Source organism: Lipotes vexillifer, unplaced genomic scaffold (assembly GCF_000442215.2).
Source record: "Lipotes vexillifer unplaced genomic scaffold, Lipotes_vexillifer_v1.1 scaffold60, whole genome shotgun sequence".
Classification (NCBI taxonomy): Eukaryota; Metazoa; Chordata; class Mammalia; order Artiodactyla; family Lipotidae; genus Lipotes; species Lipotes vexillifer.
This window is the reverse complement of record NW_006797490.1, coordinates 776,280-800,187: the sequence shown is the minus strand read 5'-3', so window position 1 is coordinate 800,187 and position 23,908 is coordinate 776,280. Positions and strand designations below refer to the sequence as shown.

General features: G+C 37.8%; 1 pseudogene; it reads right to left on the bottom strand.

The window, feature by feature from the left end:
• Positions 1–20,416: 20,416 nt before the first annotated feature.
• On the bottom strand, positions 20,417–20,815 carry LOC103071912 (ubiquitin-like protein FUBI pseudogene; annotated as a pseudogene).
• Positions 20,816–23,908: the final 3,093 nt, after the last annotated feature.

Here is a 23,908-nt window from a genome sequence, read left to right as displayed (position 1 = left end):
TTCCTTTGTATATTAATTGCCATTTTTCTCTTGTTGCTTTTAATATTTTTTGACTTTAGTTTTCTTCAGTTTGATTACTATGTGTCTCCGCATGTTCCTCCTTGGGTTTATCCTTCCTGGGTGCCTTCTGGACCTGGGTCACTGTTTCCTTTCCAATTTTAAGGAAGTTTTCAGCTATTATCTTTTTAAATATTTTCTCAGGTCTTTTCCCTCTCTCTTTTCCTTCTGGGACCCCTCTAATGTGAATGGTGGTGCATTTAATGTTGTCCCAGAGTTTTCTTAGAATGTTTTCATTTCTTTTTATTCTTCTTTCTGTATCTTTTCCATGGCAATGATTCCCACCATTCTGTCTTCCAGGTTACTTATCCAGTCTTCTATCTCACTTTTTCTGCTATTGATTCCTTCTAGTGTATTTTTCATTTTAGTTATTGTATTATTCATCTCTGCTTATTTGTTCTTTCATTCTTCTAGGTCTTTCTTAAATATTTCTTGCATCTTCTTGATCCTTGCCTCCATTCTTTTTCCAAGGTCTTGGATCACTGTCACTACCAATATTCTGAATTCCTTTTTTTGGAAAGTTGCCTATCTCCATTTAGTTGTTCTTCTGGGGTTTCATCTTGTTCCTTCATCTGGGAAATATTCTTCTGCCCCCTCATTTTGTTGAACTTTCTGTGATTGCAGTTTCCATTCCACAGGCTGCTGGATTGTAGTTCTTGCTTCTGCACGAGACCCTCCAATATTAGCAGATAAGTCTGGTCCAGTCACTTATGGGGTCACTGCATTTTCCCCTGGATCCTGATGCACATGAGACTTTGTGTGCACCCTCCAGGAGTGAAGTTTCTGTTTCTGTCAGTCCTCTGGAAGTTCTGTGATCAAACCCCTCTGGCCTTCAAAGCAGATTCCCTGGGGACTCCTCTTCCCCTTGCTGGACCCCCAGGATGGGAAGCCTGACATGTGGCTCACAACTTTCACTCCAGCGGTATAACCTCTGTGATATAACTGTTTTCTAGTTTGTGGGTCGCCCAGCTGGCAGGTATGGGATTTGATTTTATTGTGATTGCACCCCTCCTACCATCTCATGGTGGCTTCTTATTTTTCTGTTGTTGTAGGGAATCTTTTTTGGCAGGTTCCAGCGTTTTTTGCCAATGGTTGTTCAGCAGTTAGTTGTGATTTTTGATGTTCTTATAAGAAGGGAGTGAGCTCACATCCTTCTAGTCCACCATATTCCAAATCTCTGACCACCCTTCTTTATTGGCTTCTGCCATTCCCAAATATAGAAGTCCCACAAAGTTCTGTTCTTTGCTCCTCTTTCTCTATATGCTCAGGTAGGTAGCATTTATTGAACATATTGTGTGTCAGAGGAAGCCTTGGCATACATATATGCTTTATCACATTGATGGTTTTCAACAGCCCCTTGAGGTATGTGCTATTATTATCTCTATTTCACACATGAGGAAACCAAGGCACAGAGAAATGAGGTAATTTGATTGATTTCACACAACTGGCAAATGTCAGAGCTTGAATTGAAACGCAGGCAGTCTGAAACCAGAGAGCACACTTATGTGGTCCCTACATTTGTGATTTGTTTTATGATTAAGAGTCAGACTATAAAACTAGACTGCTGGGTTCAAATCCCAACTTCACCATTTTCTAGCTATATGACTGTGAGCAGGTGACTTCACGTCCATGAGCTTGTTTCCTTACCTGTAAAATGGGAAAATAATAGTAAGGATTATTGAAGATTAAATGATCTCATTTATGGAAAACACTTAGAACACTATCTGACATCAGGTAAACAATGTAAAAATATTGCCTATAATTATTATTTTATTTTTATATCTCTCTGAACTTTCAATATTTATATAGGCTACATATTTTCATCAGTTTTATTGAGATATTATTGACATAAAACATATGCAAGTATAAGGAGTAAAAAGTGATGATATGATACCCCTATAGATTGTGAAACCACAATAGAGTTAGTTAATTTCTCCATCCCCTCACATAATTACCTTTTTCTGGTAGCAATACTTTTAAGGTCTACTCTCTTAACACTTTCAAGTATAAAATATAGTACTCTTAATTAATAATAGTCACAATGACATATGTTTGAACACCAGAACTTATTCATTTGACTGTATGAACTTTATATTTCTATAAGATAAGCTTTTTAGATTCCACATTAAAGTGAGAGCATACAGGAGACCTTCAAGTTGGTGGAGGAGTAAGACATGGAGATCACCTTCCTCCCCACAAATACATCAGACATACATCTACATGTGGAACAACTCCTATTGAACATTTACTGAACGCTGGAAGAAGACCTCAGACTACTCAAAAGGAAAGAAAATTCCCACATACCTGGGTAGGGCAAAAGAAAAAAGAAAAAAAAAGAAACAAAGACAAAAGAATAGGGATGGGAACCACACTCCTGGAGGGAGCTGTGAAGGAGAAAAAGTATCCACATACTAGGGAACCCCTTCACTGGTGAGGATGGAGGTTGGGTAGGGGGAGCGTTCAGAGCCACAGAGGAGAGTGCAGCAAAAGGGGTGCAGAGGGGTAAACAGAGATATTCCTGCACAGAGGATTGGTGATGACCAGCACTCACCAACCTGAGATGCCTGTCTGCTCACCCACTTGGACAGGTGAGGGCTGGGAGCTGAGGCTTGGGCATTGGAAGTCAGACCCCAGGGAGAGGACTGGGGTTGGCTGCATGAAGACAGCCTACAGTGGGTTATTGCACCCCAGCTAACTGGGAGGGAGTCAAGGATAATGTCTGGACCTGCCAAAGAAGCAAAATACCATTGTCTCTGGGTGTGTGAGGAGAGGGGATTCCTGCTCTTTGTGCACACAGAAGGCAGAGCACTGCATAAGCAAGCTCCAGAGATGGTCATAAACCACGGCTATCAGCTTGGGCCCCAGAGACAGGCATAAAATGCTAAGGCTGCTTATGCTGCCACCAATAATCCTTTGTGCAAGCACAGGTCACTATCCACACCACCCCTTCCGGGATCCTGTGCAGCATGCTACTTCCAGGGTCCTGAGATCCAGGGACAATTTTCCTGGGAGAACACACGGCATGCCTCAGGCTCTTGCAATGTTATGCTGGCCTCTACTGCCACAGGCTCGACCTGCATTCCAATTATGACTACCATACCCCTCCCTCTCCCTGAACTGAGTGAGCAAGACAGTCCTAATCAACCAGTGCTTTAACTCCCTCCTTTCTGGGTGGGGAACAGAAGCCTGAGTCCAGCCAAAATGCAGAGGCAGGGGCAAAACCAAAGGTGAACACCAGGAGCTGTGTGAACAAAGAAGAGAAAGGGAAATTTCTCTGTTCAGCCTCAGAAGCAGCAGATTAAATCTCCACAATCAATTTGAAGAACCTTGCATCTGTGGAATACCTGAATAGACAATGAGTGTTCCCCAAACTGAGGTGGTGGATTTTGGGGAGCAACTGTAGACTTGGAGTTTGCTTTCTGCTTCTGATTTGTTTCTGGTTTATATGTTAAGCTTATTTTGGTTTTCAGTGCATGTTATCATTGGTAGATTTGTTTATTGGCTTCGTTGCCATCTTCTTTTTTTTATTTTGTATTTTATTATATTTTAATATATTTTATATTTTTTTCCTTTTTTCTCTTTTTGTGAGGGTGTATGTATATGTTTCTTTGGGTGATTTTGTCTGTTTAGGTTTGCTTTCACAATTTATCCTATGGTTCTCACTGTTCTTTTTGTTGTTGTTGTTTGTTTACTTTTTTAAAGAAAGTGTGTGTCTGTATGTTTCTTTCTGCGATATTGTCTGTTTAGTTTTCCTTTTACCATTTGGTTTGAGGTTATATCATGCTTTTTCTTCCATTTCTTCCAAGTCATGTGGTTGGCAGTGTCTTGCTTTTCCTGCTGGGTATCAGATCTGAGTCTCTGAGGTGGGAGAGCCAAGTCCAGGACATAAGGCCACCAGAGACCTCCTAACTCCAAGTAAAACAAAACAATGAGAACTCTACAAGAGATCTTCTTAACACTAAGACCCAGGCCTACCCAATGGCCAGCAAAATCCAGTTCTTGATATCCCTTGCCAAACAACTAGCAAGAAAGGAACACAGCCACACCCATTAGAAGGGAGGTTGCCTAAAATCATACTAAGTTCACAGACATGCCAAAACACACCACTGGACGTGGGCCTCCCCACCAGAAGGAGAAGTACAAGATCCAGCCACACACACAAGAACACAGGGACCAGTATCTCCACAAAGTAGCCTAAAAAAGTCACTGAACCAACCTCACCCACTGGGGCAGACAATAAAAACAATGGGAACTATGAACCTGCAGCCTTCGAAAAGGAGACCCCAAACACAGTAAGTTAAACAAAATAGGAACACAGAGAAATATGCAGCAGATGAAGGAGCAAGATAAAAACCCACCAGACCAAACAAATGAAGAGTAACTTGGCAGTCCACCTGAAAAACAATTAAGAATAATGATAGTAAAGATGATCCAAAATCCTGGAAATAGAATGGAGAAAATACAAGAAACGTTTAACAAGGACCTAGAAAAACTAAAGTGCAAACAAACAGTGATGAACAACACAAAATGAAATTAAAAATTCCCTAGAAGGAATCAATAGCAGAATAACTAAACTACAAGAACAGATAAGTGACCTGGGTTATAAAATACTGGAAATAACTGCCACAGAGCACATTAAAGAAAAGAGAATGAAGAGAATTGAGGACTGTCTCAGAGACCTCTGGGACAGCACTAAACATGTGAACATGTGAATTATAGGGGTCCCAGAAGAAGAAGAGAAAAAGAAAGAGTCTAAGAAAATACTTCAAGAGATTATAGTTGAAAACTTCCCTAACATGGGAAAGGAAATATTCAATCAAGTCCAGCAAGTGCAGAGAATCCTACACAGGATAAATCCAAGTAGAAACATGCCAAGACACATATTAACCAAACTATAAAATATTAAATACAAGGGAAAATATTAAAAGCAAGGGAAAAGCAAAAAAAAACATACAAGGGAATCCCCTTAAGTTAACAGTTGAACTTTCAGAAGAAACGCTGCAAAGGAGAAGGGAGTGGCAAGACATATTTAAGGTGATGAAAGGGAAAAACCTACAACCAAGATTACTCTACCCAGCAAGGATCTCATTCAGATTCAATGGTGAAATTAAAACCTTTACAGGCAAGCAAAACTTAAGAGAATTCAGCACCATCAAACCAGCTTTACAACAAATGCTAAAGGAAGTTCTCTAGGCAGGAAACACAAGAGAAGGAAAATACCTACAATAACAAACCCAAATCAATTAAGAAAATGGTAATAGGAACATACATATCTATAACTACCTTAAATGTAAATGAATTAAATGCTCCAACCAAAACACATAGACTGGCTGAAGGGATACAAAAACAAGACCTGTATATATACTGTCTACAGGAGACCCACTTCAGACCTAGGGACACATACAGACTGAAAGTGAGGGGATAGAAAAGATATTCTATGCAAAAAGAAATCAAAAGAAAGAAAGCTGGAGTAGCAGTACTCAAATCAGACAAAATAGACTTTAAAATAAAGACTATTACAAGAGGCAAAGAATGACACTACATAATGCTCAAGGGATCAACCCACGAAGAAGATATAACAATTGGAAATATTTATGCACCCAACATAGGAGCACCTCAATACATAAGGCAAATGCTATCAGCCATAAAAGGGGAAATCAGCAGTAACACAATAATAGGTGACTTTAACACCCCACTTTCACCAACGGACATATGATCCAAAATGATAAAAAAAAATAAGCAAACACAAGCTTAAAATGACATGTTAGACAAGCTGGAGTAAATTGATATTTATAGGACATTCCATCCCCCAAAAAGGAGAACACAGTTTCTTCTCAAGGGTTCATGGAATATTCTCCAGGACAGATCATATCTTGGGTAACAAATCAAGCCTTGGTAAATTTAAGAAAATTGTAACTGTACAAACACATGGACGTTAAACAATACACTACTATATAACCAAGAGATCATTGAAGAAACTAAAGAGGAAATTTAAAAAATGCCTAAAATGGAATGACAATGGAAACACGATGACCCAAAACCTATGGGATGCAGCAAAAGCAGTTCTAAGAGGGAATTTTTATCAAAACAATCCTCCCCCAAGAAGCAAGAAAAATCTCAAATAAACAATCTAACCTTACAACTAAAGCAATTAGAGAAAGAAGAATTAAAAAAAAAAAAACTTAGGAGAAGGAAATAAATCATAAAAATCAGATGAGGAATAAATGAAAAAGAAATGAAGGAAACAATAGCAAATAACAATAAAACTGAACAGTGGTTCTTTGAGAAAATAAACAAAATTCATGAATCATTAGCCAGGCTCAGCAAGAAAGAAAGGAATAAGACTGAAATCAACAGAATTAGAAATGAAAAAGAAGTAACAACTGACACTGCAGAAATGCAAAGGAGCAGGAGAGAATACTACAAGAAACTATAGGCCAATAAAATGGACAACCTGGATAAAATGGATAAATTGTTAGAAAAGTGCAACCTTACAAAGTTGAACCAAGAAAAATAGGAAATATGAATAGACCAATCACAAGCACTGCAATTGAAACAGTGATTAAAAGTCTTCCAACAAAGAAAAGCCCAGGATCAGATGGCTTCACAGGTGAATTCTATCAAACATTTAGAGAAAAGCTAATACCTATCCTTCTCAAACTCTTCCAAAACATAGCAGAGGGAAGAACACTCCCAAATTCATTCTATAAGGCCAATATCACCCTGATACCCAAAACAGACAAAGATGTCACAAAAAAAGAAAACCACAAGTCAATGTCACTTATGAACATAGATTTGAAAATCCTCAACAAAATATTCACAAACAGAATCCAACAGCACATTAAAAGGATCATGCAACATGATGAATTGTGCTTTATCCAAGGAATGCAAGGTTTCTTCAGTATACGCAAATCAATCAATGTAATACACCATATTAATAAACTGAAGGATAAAAACCATATGATCATCTCAATAGGTGCAGAAAAGGCTTTCAACAAATTTCAACACCCATTTATGATAAAAATTCTCAAGAAAATAGGCACAGAGGGAACCTATATCAATATAATAAAAAGCATATATCACAAAACCACAGCCAACATCTTTTTCAATGGTGAAAAATGAAACAATTTCCTCTAATATCAGGAACAAAATAAGGTTGCCCACTCTCACCACTATTATTCAACATAGTTTTGGAAGTTTTAGCCACAGAAATCAGAGAAGAAAATGAAAGGAATTCAAATCAGAAAAGAATTAAAACTTTCACTGTTTACAGATGAAATGATACTATACATAGAGAATCCTAAAGATGCTACCGGAAAACAACTAGAGCTAATCATTGAATTTGGTTAAGTAAGAGGATACAAAATTAATATACAGAAATCTCTTACATACGTATGCACTAACGATGAAAAATCTGAAAGAGAAATTAAGGAAACACTCTCATTTACCATTGCAACAAAAAGAATAAAATACCTAAGGATAAACCTACTTAAGGAGACAGAAGACCTGTATGCTGAAAACTATAAGAAACTGAAGAAAGAAATTAAAGACAATACAAAAAGATGGAGAGATATACCACGTTCTTGGATTGGAAGAATCAACCTTGTGAAAATGACTATACTACCAAAAGAAATATAAACAATCAATGCAATCCCTATCAAATTACCAGTGGCATTTTTCACAGAACTAAATAAAAATTTTACAATTTGTATGGAAACACAAAAGACCTCGAATAGCCAAATCAATCTTGAGAAAGAAAAACGGAGCTGGAGGAATCAGGCTCCCTGACTTCAGACTATCCTACAAAGCTACAGTTATCAAGACAGTATGGTTCTGGCACAAAAACAGAAATATAGATAAATGGAACAGGATACAAAGCCCCACCACATATGTTCTCCTTATCTTTATTAAATGAGGCATGGATATAAAATGGAGAAAAGACAGCCTCTTCAATATATGGTGCTGGGAAAACTGGACAGCTACATGCAAAAGAAAGAAATTAGAACACTCTCTAACACCATACACAAAAATAAATTCAAAATGGTTTAAAGACCTAAATGTAAGGTCAGAGACTATAAAACTGTTAGAGGAAAATATAGGCAGAACACTCTATGCCATAAAGCACAGCAAGATGCTTTTTGACCCACCTCCTAGAGAAATGGAAATAAAAACAAAAATTAACAAATGAGACCTAATGAAACTTAAGAGATTTTTCACAGCAAAGGAAACTATAAACAAGACGAAAAGACAACCCTCAGAATGGAGAAAATATTTGAATTCGAAGCAACTGACAAAGGATTTATCTACTATATATATAAGCAGCTCATGCAGCTAAATATCGAAAAACAAACATCCCAGTCCAAAAATGGGCAGACGACCTAAATAGACATTTCTCCAGAGGTATACACATTGCCAGAAAACACATGAAAGGATGCTCAACATCACTAATCATTAGAGAAATGCAAATCAAAACTGCAATATGGTATCACCTCACACCAGTCAGAATGGCCATCATCAAAATATCTACAAACAATAAATGCTGGAGAGGGTGTAGAGAAAAGGGAACCCTCCTGCACTGTTGGTGGGAATGTAAATTGTATGATACTTAAAGAGCTACTGAATTCAGTTTGCTAATTTTTGTTGAGAATTTCTACATCTATATTCATCAGGGATATTGGCCTGTGTTTTTTTGTGTGCTTGTTTGCTTTTTCTCATAGTGTCCTTATCTGGATTTGGTATCAATATAATGTTGGCCTGGTAAACTGAGTTTGAGTGTGTTCCCTTTTCAATTTTTTGGATGAGTTTGATAAGGATTGCTGTTAATATTTCTTTAAATGTTTGGTAGAATTTATCAGTGAAACCATCTGCTTCTGGGCTTTTCTTTGCTGGGAAATTAGTATTTCAATCCCTTTACTTGTTATAAGTAAGTTCACATTTTCTATTTCTTCCTGATTCAGACTTGGTAGGTTATATATTTCTAGAAATGTGTGCATTTTTTCTAGGTCATCAAATTTGTTGGTGATTAATTATTGAGAGTAGTCTCCTATGACTCTTTGCATTGTTGTGTTGTCAGTTGTTATGTATTCTCTCTCATTTCTGATATTGTTTTGTTTTGTTTTGAACATCTTTATTGGGGTATAATTGCTTTACAATGGTGTGTTAGTTTCTGCTTTATAACAAAGTGAATCAGTTATACAAATACATATGTTCCCATATAACTTCCCTCTTGTGTCTAGCTCCCTCCCACCCTCCCTATCCCACCCTTCCAGGTGGTCACAAAGCACTGAGCCGATATCCCTGTGCCATGCAGCTGCTTCCCACTAGCTATTTAACTTACGTTTGTTAGTGCATATATGTCCATGCCTCTCTCTCGCTCTGTCACAGCTCACCCTTCCCCCTCCCCATATCCTCAAGACCATTCTCCAGTAGGTCTGTGTCTTTATTCCTGTCTTACCCCTAGGTTCTTCATGACATTTTTTTTCTTAAATCCCATATATATGTGTTAGCATACAGTATTTGTCTTTCTCTTTCTGACTTACTTCACTCTGTATGACAGACTCTAGGTCTATCCACCTCATTACAAATAGCTCAATTTCATTTCTTTTTATGGCTGAGTAATATTCCATTGTACATATGTGGCTCATCTTCTTTATCCATTCATCCGACGATGGACACTTAGGTTGTTTCCATCTCCAGGCTATTGTAAATAGAGCTGCAATGAACATTTTGGTACATGACTCTTTTTGAATTATGGTTTTCTCAGGGTATGTGACCAGTAGTGGGATTGCTGGGTCATATGGGAGTTCTATTTGTAGTATTTTAAGGACCATCCATACTGTTCTCCATAGTGGCTGAACCAATTCACATTCCCACCAGGAGTGCAAGAGTGTTCCCTTTTCTCCACACCCTCTCCAGCATTTATTGTTTGTAGATTTTTTGATGATGGCCATTCTGAATGGTGTGAGATGATATCTCATTGTAGATTTGATTTGCATTTCTCTAATGATTAATGATGTTGAGCATTCTTTCATGTGTTTGTTGGCAGTCTGTATATCTTCTTTGGAGAAATGTCTATTTAGGTCTTCTGCCCATTTTTGGATTGGGTTGTTTGCTTTTTTTGTTATTGAGCTGCATGAGCTGCTTGTAAATTTTGGAAATTTATCCTTAGTCAGTAGCTTCATTTGAAAATATTTTCTCCCATTCTGAGGGTTGTCTTTTGGTCTTGTTTATGGTTTCCTTTGTTGTGCAAAAGCTTTGAAGTTTCATTAAGTCCCATTTGTTTATTTTTGTTTTTATTTCCATTTCTCTAGGAGATGGGTCAAAAAGGATCTTGCTGTGATTTATGTTATAGAGTGTCCTGCCTATGTTTTCCTCTAAGAGTTTGATAGTTCCTGGCCTTACATTTAGGTCTTTAAGCCATTTTGAGCTTATTTTTGTGTATGGTGCTAGGGAGTGATCTAATCTCACACTTTTACATGTTCCTGTCCAGTTTTCCCAGCACCACTTATTGAAGAGGCTGTCCTTTCTCCACTGTACATTCCTGCCACCTTTATCAAAGATAAGGTGTACATATATGCGTGGGTTTATCTCTGGGCTTTCTATTCTGTTCCATTGACCTACCTTTCTGTTTTTGTGTCAGTACCATACTGTCTTGATTACTGTAGCTTTGTAGTATAGTCTGAAGTCAGGCAGCCTGATTCCTCCAGCTCCATTTTTCGTTCTCAAGATTGCTTTGGCTATTCGAGGTCTTTTGTGTTTCCATACAAATTATGACATTTTTTGTTCTAGTTCTGTGAAAAATGCCAGTGGTACTTTGATAAGGATTGCATTGAATCTATAGATTGCTTTGGGTAGTAGAGTCATTTTCACAATGTTGATTCTTCCAATCCAAGAACATGGTATATCTCTCCATCTATTTATATCATCTTTAATTTCTTTCATCAGTGTCATAATTTTCTGCATACAGGTCTTTTGTCTCCTTAGGTAGGTTTATTTCTAGATATTTTATGCTTTTTGTTGCAGTGGTAAATGGGAGTGTTTTCTTGATTTCACTTTCAGATTTTTCATCATTAATGTATAGGACTGCCAGAGATTTCTGTGCATTAATTTTGTATCCTGCTATTTTACCAAATTCATTGATTCACTCTAGAAGTTTCCTGGTAGCATCTTTAGGATTCTCTATGTATAGTATCATGTCATCTGCAAACAGTGACAGCTTTACTCCTTCTTTTGCGATTTGTATTCCTTTTATTTCCTTGTCTTCTCTGATTTCTGTGGCTAAATCTTCCAAAACTATGTTGAATAAGAGTGGTGAGAGTGGGCAATCTTGTCTTGTTCCTGATCTTAGTGGAAATGCTTTTTGTTTTTCACCATTGAGGATGATGTTGGCTGTGGGCTTGTCATATATGATCATTATTATGTTGAGGAAAGTTCTCTCTATGCCTACTTTCTGCAGGGTTTTTATCATAAATGGGTGTTGAATTTTGTCAAAAGCTTTCTCTGCATGTATTGAGATGATCATGTGGTTTTTCTCCTTCAATGTGTTAAAATGGTTTATCACATTGATTGATTTGCGTATATTGAAGAATCCTTGCATTCCTGGAATAAACCCCACTTGATCATGGTGTATGATCCTTTTAATGTGCTGTGGGATTCTGTTTGCTAGTATTTTGTTGAGGATTTTTGCAACGATGTTCATCAGTGATATTGGCCTGTAGTTGTCTTTCTTTTTGACATCCTTGTCTGGTTTTGGTATCAAGGTGATGGTGGCCTCGTAGAATGAGTTTGGGAGTGTTCCTCCCTCTGCTATATTTTGGAAGACTTTGAGAAGGATAGGTGTTAGCTCTCCTCTAAATGTTTGGTAGAATTTGCCTGTAAAGCCATCTGGTCCTGGGCTTTTGTTTGTTGGAAGATTTTTAATCACAGTTTCAATTTCAGTGTTTGTGATTGGCCTGTTCATATTTTCTATTTCTTCCTGATTCAATCTTGGCAGTTTGTGCATTTCTAAGAATTTGTCCATTTCTTCCAGATTGTCCATTTTATTGGCATAGAGTTGCTTGTAGTAATCCCTCATGATTTTTTGTATTTCTGCAGTGTCAGTTGTTACTTCTCCTTTTTCATTTCTGATTCTATTGATTTGAGTCTTCTCCCTTTTTTTCTTGATGAGTCTGGCTAATGGTTTATCTATTTTGTTTATCTTCTCAAAGAACCAGCTTTTAGTTTTATTGATCTTTGCTATTGTTTCCTTCATTTCTTTTTCATTTATTTCTGATCTGATTTTTATGATTTCTTTCCTTCTGCTAACTCTGGGGTTTTTTTGTTCTTCTTTCTCTAATTGCTTGAGGTGCAAGGTTAGGTTGTTTATTCGAGATGTTTCCTGCTTCTTAAGGTGGGCTTGTATTGCTATAAACTTCCCTCTTAGAACTGCTTTTGCTGCATCCCATAGGTTTTGGGTCGTTGTATCTCCATTGTCATTTGTTTCTAGGTATTTTTTAATTTCCTCTTTGATTTCTTCAGTGATCACTTCGTTATTAAGTAGTGTATTGTTTAGCCTCCATGTGTTTGTATTTTTTACAGATCTTTTCCTATAATTGATATCTAGTCTCATGGCGTTGTGGTCGGAAAAGATACTTGATACAATTTCAATTTTCTTAAATTTACCAAGGCTTGATTTGTGACCCAAGATATGATCTATCCTGGGAGAATGTTCCATGAGCACTTGAGAAAATGTGTATTCTGTTGTTTTTGGATGGAGTGTCCTACAAATATCAATTAAGTCCGTCTTGTTTAATGTATCATTTAAAGCTTGTGTTTCCTTATTTATGTTCATTTTGGATGATCTGTCCATTGGTGAAAGTGGGGTGTTGAAGTCCCCTACTATGAATGTGTTACTGTTGATTTCCCCTTCTATGGCTGTTTTTACCTTATGTATTAAGGTGCTTCTATTTTGGGTGCATAAATATTTACAATTGTTATATCTTCTTCTTGGATCAATCCCTTGATCATCATGTAGTGTACTTCTTTGTCTCTTCTAATAGTCTTTATTTTAAAATCTATTTTGTCTGATATGAGAAATGCTACTCCAACTTTCTTTTGGTTTCCATTTGCATGGAATATCTTTTTCCATCCCCTTACTTTCAGTCTGTGTGTGTCCCTAGTTCTGAAATGGGTCTCTTCTGGACAGCATATATATGGGTTTTGTTTTAGTATTCATTAAGCCACTCTGTGTCTCTTGGTGGGAGCATTTAATCCATTTACATTTAAGGTAATTATTGATGTGTATGTTCCTATTCCCATTTTTTAAAATTTTTTTGGGTTTCTTACTCTAGGTGTTTTCCTTCTCTAGTGTTTCTAGCTTAGAGAAGTACCTTTAGCATTTGTTGTAAAGCTGGTCTTTTGGTGCTGAACTCTCTCAGCTTTTCCTTGTTTGTAAAGGTTTTAATTCCTCCATCAAATCTGAATGAGTTCCTTGATGGGTAGAGTAATCTTGGATGAAGGTTTTAATTTTCATCTCTTTAAATATGTCCCACCACTCCATTCTGGCCAGCAGAGTTTCTGCTGAAAGATCAACTCTTAAGCTTATGGGGATTCTCTTTTTTATTATTTGTTATTTTCCCTTTGCTGATCTTAATATATTTTCTTTTTATTTAATTTTTGATAGTTTGATTAGCGTGTGTCTTGGTGTGTTTCTACTTGGATTTATTTGGTATGGGGCTCTCTGTGCTTTCTGGACTTGATTAACTATTTCCTTTCCCATATTAGGGAAGTTTTCAAATATAATCTCTTCGAATATTTTCTCAGTCCCTTTGTTTTTCTCTTCTTCTTCTGGGACACCGATAATTCGAATGTTGGTGTGTTTATTGTTGTCCCAGAGGTCTCTGAGACTGTCCTCAGCTCTTTTCATTCCTTTTTCTTTATTATACTGTGCAGTAGTTATTTCCACTATTTTATCTTCCAGGTCACTTATCCGTTCTTCTGCCTCAGTTTTTCTGCTATTTATCCCTTCTAGAGTACTTTTAAATTCATTTTTTGTGTTGTTCATCATTGCTTGTTTCCTATTTAGTTCTTCTAGGTCCTTCTTAAATGTTTCTTGTATTTTCTCTATTCTATTTCCAAGATTTTGGATCATGTTTACTATCATTATTCTGAATTGTTTTTCAGGTAGACTGCCTATTTCCTCTTCATTTTTTAGGTCTGGTGGGTTTTTACCTTGCTCCTTCATCTGCTGTGTGTTTTTCTGTCTTCTAATTTTGCTTATCTTACTGTGTTTGGGGTCTCCTTTTCGCAGGCTGCAGTTTCGTCATTCCCATTGTTTTTGGTGTCTCTTCCCATGGGTAAGGTTGGTTCAGTGGGTTGTGTAGGCTTCCTGGTGGAGGGGAGTGGTGCCTGTGTTCTGGTGGATGAGGCTGGATATTGTCTTTCTGGTGGGCAGGTTCACGTCTGGTGGTGTGTTTTGGGGTGTCTGTGGCCTTATAATTTTAGGCAGCAAATCTGCTAATGGATAGGGCTGTGTTCCTGTCTTGCAATTTATTTGGCATAGGGTTTACAGCACTGTAGCTTGCTGGTCATTGAGTGAAGCTGGGTCTTGGTGTTGAGATTGAGATCTCTGTGATGTTTTCGCCATTTGATATAACTTGGAGCTGGGAGCTCTCTTGTGGACCCGTGTCCTGAGGTTGGCTCTCACACCTCAGAGGCACAGCATTGACTGCTGACTGGAGCACAAAGAGCTTGTTATCCACACGGCTCAGAATAAAAGGGAGAAAAAAATTGGAAGAAAGGAAGAAAGAAATATGGTAAAATAAAATAAAGATAAAATAAAGTTATTAAAAATAATTATTAAGAAAAATTTTAAAAAGTAAAAAAAAAAGAAAAAAGAAAAAAACTGGACAGACAGAACCCTAGGAGAAATAGTGAAAACAAAGTCATACAGAAAAAATCACACAGAAGCATACACATACCCACTGACTCTATGAGGAAAAGGGAAAAAGTAATATATCTTGCTCCCATACTCCACCTCTGCAATTTGGGATGATTCATTGTCTATTCAGGTATTCCACAGTTGCAGGGTACATCAAGTTGATTGTGGAGTTTTAATCCACTGTTTCTGAGGCTGCTGGGAGAAATTTCCCTTTTTCTTCTTTGTTCACACAGATTCCGGGTTTCAGCTTTGGATTTGGCTCTGCTTGTGCATGTAGGTTGCCTAAGAGTGTCTGTTCTTCCCTCAGAGAAGACGGGGTTAAGGGAGCTGCTAATTTGCCGGCTCTGGCTCACTCAGGCCGTGGGGAGGGAGGTGTATGGAATGCGAGACAGGCCTGCAGTGGCAGAGGCTGGCCTGACGTTGCACCAACCTGATGTGTGCCGTGCGTTCTCCCAGGGTGGTTCTCTGTGGTTCTCGGGACCCTGGCATTGGCGGGCTGCACAGGCTTCCAGGAGGGGAAGTGTGGATAGTGAATTGTGCTCACACACAGGGTTCTTGTTGTTGGCAGCAGCAGCCTTAGCGTCCCATGCCTGTCTCGGGTCTGCACTGATAGCCGCGGCTCACGCCCGTTTCTGGAGCTCCTTTAAGCAGCTCTCTTAATCCCCTCTTCTCACACACCAGGAAACAAAGAGGCAAGAAAAAGTTTCCTACCTCTTCGGCAGCTCCAGACTTTTTCCTGGACTCCCTCCCAGCTAGCTGTGGGGCACTAACCCCTTCAGGCTGTGTTCACGCTGCCAACCCCAGTCCTCTCCCTATGCTCTGACCTCTCCCTGAAGCCCGAGCCTCAGCTCCCAGCCCGGCCCGCCCCGGCGGGTTAGCAGACAACCCTCTTGGGCTGGTGAGTGCTGGTCAGCACTGATTCTCTGTGCGGGAATCTCTCCGATTTGCCCTGCACACCCATGTTGCTGTGCTCTCTTCCGCAGCTCTGAAGATTTCCCCCTCTGCCACCCACAGTCTCCGCCCATGAAGGGGCTTCCTAGTGTGTGGAAACTTTTCCTCCTTCAAAGCTCCCTCCCCTCATTACAAATAGCTCAATTTCCTTTCTTTTTATGGCTGAGTAATATTCCATTGTATATATGTGCCACATCTTCTTTATCCATTCATCTGACGATGGGCACTTAGGTTGTTTCCATCTCCGGGCTATTGTAAATAGAGCTGCAATGAACATTTTAGTACGTGACTCTTTTTGAATTTTGGTTTCCTCAGGGTATATGCCCAGTAGTGGGATTGCTGGGTCATATGGTAGGAGTGAAGTAAGTCAGAAAGAGAAGGACAAATACTGTATGCTAACACATATATATGGAATTTAAGAAAAAAAGTGTTATGAAGAACCTAGGGGTAAAACAGGAATAAAGACACAGACCTACTGGAGAACAGACTTGAGGATATGGGGAGGGGGAAGGGTGAGGTGTGATAGGGCGAGAGAGAGACATGGACATATATATACTAACAAATGTAAGGTAGATGGCCAGTGGGAAGCAGCTGCATGGTACAGGGATACCGGCTTGTAGACTTGAGGATATGGGGAGGGGGAAGGGTGAGGTGTGTTAGGGCGAGAGAGAGACATGGACATATATATACTAACAAACGTAAGGTAGATAGCCAGTGGGAAGCAGCCGCATGGCACAGGGATACCGGCTCTGTTCTTTGTGGCTGCCTGGAGGGGTGGGATAGGGAGGGTGGGAGGGAGGGAGACAAAGAGGGAAGAGATATGGGAACATATGTATATGTATAACTGATTCACTCTGTTATAAATCAGAAATTAACACCATTGTAAAGCAATTATACCCCAATAAAGATGTTAAAAAAATAAAAAATAAATAAATAAATAAATAAAAAATACTCCCTCCCACTGATGCATGTCCCGTCCCTATTCTTTTGCCTCTGATTTTTATTTTTTCTTTCACCCTACCCAGTTACGTGGAGAGTTTCTTGCCTTTTGGGAGGTCTGAAGTCTTCTGCCAGCGTTCAGTGGGTGTTCTATAGGAGCAGTTCCACGTGTAGATGTATTTCTGACGTATCTGTGGGGAGGAAGGTGATCCTAGCATCTTACACTTCCTCCATTTTCTCAAATCCCCGCTGTAGCACATCTTCTTAATCCATGCCTCTGTTGATGGGCATTTAAGTTGCTTTCATGTATTGACTATTGTAAATAGTGCTGCAATAAATATTGGGGTGCATGTGTCTTTTTGAATTATGGTTTTCATGTAATATATGCCCAGTAATTGGATTTCTGGGTTATATGGCAGTTCTATATTTAGATTTTTAAAGAACCTCCATACTGTTCTCCACAGTGGTTGTATCCATTTACATTCCCACCAATGGGGTAAAAGGATTCCCTTTTCTCATCACCCTTTCCAGCATTTATTGTTTGTAGATATTTTGATAATGACTATTCTGACCAGCGTGAGGTGATACCTCATATATTTTCTTAGTTGCTTTAGGTTTTTTTTGTAATTCTTTCTTCTTTTGTGTTTCTCATCTAAAGAATATCCTTTAACATTTGTTATAAAGCTGGTTTGGTGGTTCTGAATTCTCTGAGCTTTTGCTTGTCTGTAAAGCTTTAGATTTCTTCATCAAATCTGAATGAGATCTTTGTTGGGTAGAGTAATTTTGGTTGTAGATATTTCCCTTTCATCACTTTAAATATATCCTGTCACTCCCTTCTGGCCTGCAGTTTCTGTTGAAAAATCAGCTGATAAACTTATGGGCATGCCCTTGTATGTTATTTGTTGTTTTTCCCTTTTTACTTTTTTTTTTATAAGTAGGAATAAAAAACAAACATTTTTTTTCTACAGGAACATCTCAATAGGCATATATAATGATTGATACATAACTTGCTCTACAATAAGATCTGATTGTATTAGGGTTTTACAGACATCTATATAGAAACCATAACGCTGATTACAGTTTGGTTTTGAATTTTGATTTGCATGAGTTGTTCATTCATTTCTTTCCCCTTAGAGACAATAATAAGGGCCAAATTACAATTGGACAATATGTAACAAATTGAAAATGTTTTCCTACATTATATTTCCTTGTATTTTTTATAGTGTTAATTTTTTTAACATCTTTATTGGAATATAATTGCTTTACAATGGTGTGTTAGTTTCTGCTTTATAACAAAGTGAATCAGTTATACCTATACATATGTTCCCATATCTCTTCCCTCTTGCATCTCCCTCCCTCCCACCCTCCTTATCCCATCCCTCTAGGTGGTCACAAACCACAAAGCTGATCTCCCTGTGCTGTGCAGCTGCTTCCCACTAGCTATCTATTTTACGTTTGGTAGTGTATATATGTCCATGCCACTCTCTCACTTTGTCACAGCTTACCCTTCCCCCTCCCCATATCCTCAAGTCCATTCTCTAGTAGGTCTGTGTCTTTATTCCCATCTTTCCCCTAGGTAAGTGTGTGGTTTTCATTTTTATTTGCTCTTTAGGTCTTTAGGTCCTTGTTAAACGTTTTTTTTTTTGTATTTTCTGCATTCTATTTCCGAGATTTTGGATATCTTTACTATAATTACTCTGAATTCTTTTTCAGGTAGACTGGCTATTTTCTCTTCATTTGTTAGGTCTGGTGGGTTTTTGCCTTGCTCCTTCATCTGCTGTGTACTCCTCTGTCTTCTCATTTTGCTTAATTTACTGTGTTTGGTTTTTCCTTTTCACAGGCTGCAGGTTCATCGTTCCCGTTGCTTTTGGTGTCTGCCCCCAGTGGCTAAGGTTGGTTCAGTGGATTTTGTAGGCTTCCTGGTGGAGTGGACTGGTTCCTGTGTTCTGGAAAATGAGTCTGAATGTTGTCTTTTTGGTGGGCAGGACCACATTCAGTGGTGTGTTTTGGGCTGTCTGTGACCTTATTATGAGTTTAGGCAGCCTCTCTGCTAATGGATAGGGTTGTGTTCCTATCTTGCTAGTTGCTTGGCATAAGCTGTCCTGCACTGTAGCTTTCTGGCTATTGAGTGGAACTGGGTATTAGCATTGAGATGGAGATCTCTGGGAGAGCTTTCACTATTTAATATTACATGGAGCCAGGAGGTCTCTGGTGGACTAGTTTCCTGATCTCGGCTCTTCCACCTCATCGGCACAGGCCTGACATCCAGCAGGAGCACCAAGACCCTGTCAGCCACACGGTCAGGTACATGGGGCCTTTCTTGCCTTTTGGGAAGTCTGAGGTCCTCTGCCATTGTTCAGTAGGTGTTCTGTTGGAGTTGTTCTACATGTAGATGTATTTCTGATGTATTCATAGGGAGGAAAGCGATCTCTGCGTCTCACTCCTCTGCATCTTTGAAGTTCTCAGTCCAAGCCTGCATACTTTTACTGAGGAATTCTTAAACATTTAACAATGAAATAACACCAATTCTCTACAATCTCTTCCTTATTTTCTTTTCCTCTGTGCTCAGTCTAGGACCTGCTCATAGGGGGCTGCATTCATAGGCCTCATCCCCTGCACTTCAGATCATACTTTCTTGTGAGAAATCAAGAACATGGATTTTAATTTTTTTGCTGATGTAGTCCAGCATCTGGTACATTCCCTGGCATGTTGTAGGCCCTCTGTAAGTATCTGCCAGCTCTCTTCACAGTAGCAGTGCCGATCGCATCTCTGTTATCCTCCCCGCCAAGGGCCTGGACTTGCACCAGGGCTTCCGAAGGACAGGGGACAGTCTCTCGGGCTGCTGGATCAGGGTGTGCTGAGGAGCCTGGGCCCCCATGATGGGAGCACCGAAGTCAAGGGAGGCTAGGCTGGGGCAGCAGTAGCGGCATCCTGCTGCCGGTGCGAGTCCACTCACTTCAGATTTCCTCACAGCACCTCACGCCCGGAATTGGAAGGTACCTGTGCCACTGCAGTGTGCACTGGGACTTCACTCACATGCTTACGTCCTTCAACCCACCAGTCGGCCCCACAGGTGTCTTCCCCCACCACTGTCTCACCTGTATATTTTCTTTACATCTTTTTCACATGGTCTTACATAGAGCAAACTTTTTTATTTTGATGAGATTCAATTAATCATTCTTTTCTTTTATGAATTGTGCTTTTTTAATCAAAACTAAAATCTCTGCCTAGCCCTAGATCTCCCAAAATTTCTCCTTTGATTTTTCTAAAAGTTTTATAGTTTTACTTTTACATTTGAATCCATTATCTATTTTGAGTTAATTTTTGTATAAGGTGTGTGGTATAGGTACAATTTTTTTTACTTATATATTTCCCATTATTCCAGTACTATTTGTTGAAATGTTGCCTTTCCTCCATGGAATTGATTTCATACCTTTGTCAAAAATCAGTTGAGCATATTGTATGTGTCTATTTCTGGGTACTCTATTCTTTTTTTTTTTTTAATGATTGGGCTAAGTGGCTTTATTAAAGACAGCCAAAATTACAAAGGACTTAAGAGTTGGCATTATTGCCCTTCTTGCCAAAGGTTGGCACAATATTCACAAAGCATCGGTTGTACTGCATATGCCTCTTGGCCCAGCCCATCTTCTTCTTCTCTTGTTTGGCCACCTTGGAAGTCTGACCTCTTATTTTCCTGGCACAGGCCATGGAACCATGGACTTTACCTCCAATCATGTGGCCAGCTACTTCCAGAGTACTCAGAGCCTCCACCCCACACTGGCCCAGGGTAGCCTCATCATCTATGGGTGTGCATTTCAGGAGCAGGACTTGATCTTCTGTAGTGATGTCCTCCAATGAGACTACATGAGCTTTGATCTGGGTGACAGTCTCCTGGTCAGTCACCTCGAGAGTGTGTAGCTCCTGGGCATGGACAAAGAGATGCATGTTGGTGACTGAACCATGTATACCACTGCCACTAGTGTACTCTGTTCCACTGATCTACATGTCTATTTATCCACAAATACCACACTGTTTTGAAAACTCTGACTATATATGAAACCTTAATATCAAGTAGATTACTTCACCCTATACTTTATCCTTCTTTGTCAACATTGTTTTAGGTAGCCTAGGACCATATACACTTCTGGGTAATCTTGTATATGTCTACAGGAAACCTTCCTGGAATTATTTTAAGAATTCAATTAAACTTATCCATCAACCTGGGGAGAAGTTACATCTTTAGTATGTTGACTTCTTCAATCCATGAATACAGTATTTTTTTTCCTAAGTATTTAGGTTTTAGATTTCCTGTCATCAGGAAAATTTTGCAATTTTCAACATACATGTCCTGTACATATTTTGTTACATGTATACTTACATATTATATTTTCTGTTGAGAAACTTAAATTTATTAAAATTTATTTTAATTCTGGTTTACACATATTTATGGTTAGTGTATAGAAGTGTGATTTGATTTCTTTTAGTTCACCTTGCTGTATTCATTATTTATATTTTTTTGTATATATTTTTTAAAGTAGCCAGTCATATAAGGACAGTATTATTTATTTCTTTTAAAACTGTAAACCTTTTATCTGATTTCCTTGCCTTACTGTGTTGGCCAGAACTTCCAGTACTATGCTGTATAAGAGTGATGAAAGTGGTTATCTTTGCCTGATACCCAATTTAAGAGGGAAAGCTTTCAGCATTTCAACATTAGTGTTACTTGTAAGTTTTTGTAGATGCCTGTTGTCAATTTGAGGTAATTTCCCTTTCTTCATAACTTCATAGAGTTTTAATAAGAAATAGGCATTGAGCTTTTCAGGTGTTTGCTACATCAAATAATATGATCATATGATGTTTCTTTTTAGGCTTTTTATTTTTTTTACCGAGGTACAATTGACATAATATTGTATGACTTTCATGTGTACAACAAAATGATTTGATATTTGTACATATTAAAAAATGACTACCACAATAAATCTAGTTAATATTTGTCACCATACAGTTATAATTTTTTTCTCAAGATGAGAACTTTTAAGAATTAATCTCTTAGCAACTTCCAAATATGCAATGCAGTATTATTAATTATAATCACCATGTTATATATTACATCCCCATTAATTATTTGTTTTATAACTAGAAGTTTGTACCTTTACCTATTTTGCCCATCCGACCACCCCCCCAAACTCTAACAACCACCAATTTGTTCCCTATATGAGTTCATGTTTTGTTTGTTTGTGTTTATTTAGATTTCACATGTAAGTGAGATCATATGGTATTTGTCTTTCTCTTTCTGAATGTTGAGATGTATGAGTTCTTTGTATAGTTTGGATAGTAACAATTTATTTGATATATCTTTTGAAGATATCTTATCCCATTCAGTAGATGTTCTTTTCATTTTGTTGATAGTTTCCTTTGCTGTTCAAAAGCTTTTAGGTTGATGTAGTCCCATTTGTTTATTTTTGCTTTGGTTTTCCTTGCCTGAGGAAACATATACAAAAAATATTGTTAAGACTGATGGCAATGAGTGTACTGCTTATGTCTTCTTCTAGAAGTTCAATGGTTTCAGGTCTTACATTCAAGTCTTTAATCCATTTTGAGTTAATTTTTGTATAAGGTATAAGATTGTATTCTTGTTTAATTCGTTTGCAAGTGGCTTTTCAGTTTTCCCAACATCATTTTTTGAAGAGACTATCCTTTCTCCATTGTATAGTCTTGCCTCCAATAGTTGTGAAGTAACTGATCATATATTTCTGGGTTTATTTCTGGGCTCTGTATTTATGTGTCCTGTTCTATGCCAATACCATACCATTTTGATTGCTATAGTTTTGTAATATAGTTTGAAATCAGGAAGAGTGATGTCTCCATATTCATCTTCATTGTAAAGATTGCTTTGGCTATTTGAGTTTTTTGTATTTACATACAAACTTTAGGATTGTTAGTTTTATTTCTGTGAAAGATGCCATTGAAATAAATTACACTAAGAAAACTGGAAAATCCAAAAAAAATATGGAGATTAAGAAACATGCTATTGAACAACTAATACTTCAAAAATAAATTAAAAGCATACAAAATAAATACATTGAGACAAATGAGAGTGGAAATACAATATACAAAAACTCAAGGAATGCAGCAAAACTAATTTTAAGATGGATGTTCATAGTGAAAAATGCCTACATGAAGAAGCAAGAAAAATCTCAAGTAAATGACCAAACTTTACACCTCAAATAACTAGAAAAATAAGAACAAGTGAAGCACAAATACAGTAGAAGTCAATTATTGAAAGAAAAATAAGGAAAGAACAAAAGCTTGGAGACAAAACAACATGCTACTAAAAAACCTATGGGTCAATGATTAAATCAAAGAGAAATCAGAAAATACCTTAAAACAAATTAAAATGAAACAACAACTTTACAAAATCTATGGGGTGCAGCAAAAGCAGTTCTAAGAAAGTAGTTCACAGCAAAATAGACCTTCTTCAAGAAACAAGAAAAATCACAAATGAACAACCTAAATTACAACACAAAAAAAAATTTGAAAAAGAAGAACAAACAAAATCCAAAGTCAGTAGAAGGAAGGAAATAATAAAGAAAAGAGAGGAAATAAACAAAATAGAGATTAAAAAAAGATAGAAAAGACCAATAAAACCAAGAGCTATGTTTTTGAAAAGATGAACAAAATTGACAAACCTCTAGCCAAGTTGACCATGAAGAAAGGTAACAAATAAAATAAAACAAGAAATGAAAGAGGAGAAATAACAACCAATGCCACAGAAATACAAAAAAAATCACAAGAGAATACTACAAAAAGTCATAGGCCAATGAACTGGACAACTTAAAAGAAATGGACAAATTTCTGTAAACATACAGCTTACTGAGTCAAGAACAGGCAATTTGAATAGACTGATCACTAGACATGAAATATAATCTATTAAAAAACAAACCTTCCCTACAAACAAAAATCCATGATTTCAATGGAGAATTCTACAAAACATATGAAGAATTAATACCTATCCTTCCCAAATTATTCCAGAAAATTGAAGAA